This window comes from Centruroides sculpturatus, unplaced genomic scaffold (assembly GCF_000671375.1).
Source record: "Centruroides sculpturatus isolate CEXI.00-Female unplaced genomic scaffold, Cexi_2.0 scaffold105, whole genome shotgun sequence".
In the NCBI taxonomy this organism is placed as follows: Eukaryota; Metazoa; Arthropoda; class Arachnida; order Scorpiones; family Buthidae; genus Centruroides; species Centruroides sculpturatus.
The window spans coordinates 729,027-731,787 of NW_019384622.1; positions in this window are offsets into that span (position 1 = coordinate 729,027).

A 2,761-nucleotide genomic window follows, 5' to 3' on the forward strand; every position below is an offset into this window, starting at 1 on the left:
TTGATTGTATTAACTTGATTCTTTAGATATTGAAAATTAAATAAATAACATTATGTTAATTTAAGCGTACAGAAAGAAACGTTGCTGTTGTTCCAGCAAAGATCTTATTTTCACTTTACCGAGTGCCTAGTAGGTAATTTGCAGATTACCTAGGTAATTTGAGAAATGGAATAATTTTCGCAGCTTTAACGGATCACCCTAGTTAATCTGCAGATTAGCTAGGTAATGTACACATTAACGGATTTCGAGCTTTAGCGGTAACATATATATGAAAAAGAATCTCTTACAAAATTATACAAATAAAACTTCAACAGTTTGGACACATCACAAAAAATGAATGAAAACAGAAAAATTAAGACTCCAGTCTATGGTATTATGGATGGATCCAACAAAAGAGGCAAACCATATAGAGAATGGATTGATGACATGAAGTAGTAGTGTGGATCAAATGTACAGAAATTGAGAAACATGACAATGAATAGAGAGAAATGGAAGGAAATAGTGGAAAAGGCATCAGACACCAACGGGCAATGAGCCCAGGGTTATTGATGATGATGAATTAAGACTTTGTAATCGCTTTATAGATGAATATAATGTGTAATCAAATTTATTAAATTATAATATCTACCATCTCTCGTGCTTTGCTGTTAATAAGCAAAGTGTGGAGTCCAATCTCAGCCATCACTTTTCCTTCTAAAAAAAATTGTAAAAAATATAAACCAACTATTAATATTAAATAATACATTAATTTAAAAATATTTCATATTTAACTTTTAAAAACAATGTTATATTACTTTTATATTTAATTATTATTCTTGTTTTTATTTTTTTTCTTGAAAAAAATGTTATACCTATTTAAATTTCGTTTCTATGGTAACTAAAGAAAACAACTTTAAATACTCCTATCGGAATTTATTTGTCACTTAAAGCATTTTTAAATAAATAAAAATGTTTAACAGGCATCTAATTTAATTTATTATTAAGTTAAGTAAAAAATAATAAATTACTTGATAAATAATATTTTGAATATTTTCGAATAAAAATTTAAATATTTAATGACCGACATTTTTTCCGAAATTTTGAACATGAGTGCTAAATATATAGTATTTTTTAATTAATTTTAATTGTTTCCTCTTTGCGAGCACTGAAAACGCCGTTTTTTGCATACTCATCGTGGGTTCAGGCCCAAAAACCGGGGCATCCGAATTGAATGACGGACTAAGTGAGATATACCCGATTCAATCCATAGATGAAACTTCTGAGTCGACCCGAACTCGAACCTGGATCCTTATAAATAATATGATACACATATTTAAGCCTAATTAATATATATATTAATTATTAAATCTTTAAGTTTATGCAGTAGTTGTTCTTAACTGTCAAAATTTCTTTTCTGCTCAGTTGAATACAGTACTGTATTTTAAAAATAATTATCTATTCTAATCAATAATCATTATTTAAAAGTAGTTTTGATGATAATAGCAAGCAGTACTGAAGATTTTATTAGTGACTTGTGAATAAAAATATCATACCTGCCTGATTAAACTATAATTGTAAATATTATATAAATTTGAACATTTAAAACGGAAAACACTCGATATTATAATTACTAATATAATTTGATTTTTCATTAATTAATCATAATTTTATTCGAATAAAATTAGAAAACGCAATAATAATCATAATACTGATTATATTATATAATTATTAAAAACGTAGAAATTCATGAAAATTGAAAAAATTTAAGTAGATGTACAGTATCTTATCGAACTTTGCAAAGTAGCTCTTCCGAATAGCCGGATGACCGAGCAGTCAAGGTGGCAGTCTACCGCTCTGGGGGACCCGGAATCGAATCCCCAGGAATTTTTCGGGGGGTAGTCCGTTTGGATATGTCGGGTCCCGTCCCTCACCACCCGGTCGCCCCATTGTGGGCCTGCCAAACCCATAATGGGCCTGCTATAAGAGGCCCTCTTAGTGCCCACAGAGCAGAAAGAGCATTAAAAAAAGTAGTTCTTCGGAAATAGTAAGATGAATTTCATAATGAAATTTGTCTCCTTTTCTTAAATAATCTTTCTACGTATAGCCTGAGAGAAGGAAAATGAAACTCGAATTTGTCACAAATCAATGTAGTTTTATCCACAATAAAATATATTGATGAAATCAATAAAAAAAAAATGAAAATTGCTCCACTTTCATGTTTTGTTTTTACGTTAATTAAATAAACGTAATTAATTCTTGCTGTACTTATTAACATTAAAATAATTAAAGAAGCAGAAGGCCCAAATAAAGTATATACACAGTTCCTACTCGAATTACTGTTTTAAATTCCACGATATTCCTTAACCAACTTTGTACAAATTCCCCAACAGTACAGCACATTGACAAAATAAAACAGAATACGACTTAATATGCAAATATGCTATTCCTTCTTTGACTTTTTAGTCAGTTATTTTTTCTAATTAACAGTTAAATAACTTTTTTAATTGCTGAAAAATTGAAATTAAAAATAAGATGTTTTATTAAATTACTTCACAATCATAAATCTATGTGGCATTTTAAAAAAGTCATTATTATTCATTAACAAATCTTGTATAATCCATGTACAAAACTATACCTTTATTAAATTCTTCTCTTAAATAATTTAAACTTAAACCTTTTAAACGGCCGATTGCAGAGACAGAGTTTACATTAAACGATGTTTACACATTGGCTCTTACTTACTTCGCTATTACTCCCCTGTTTTAGGAGTCGTTGGGCCAAT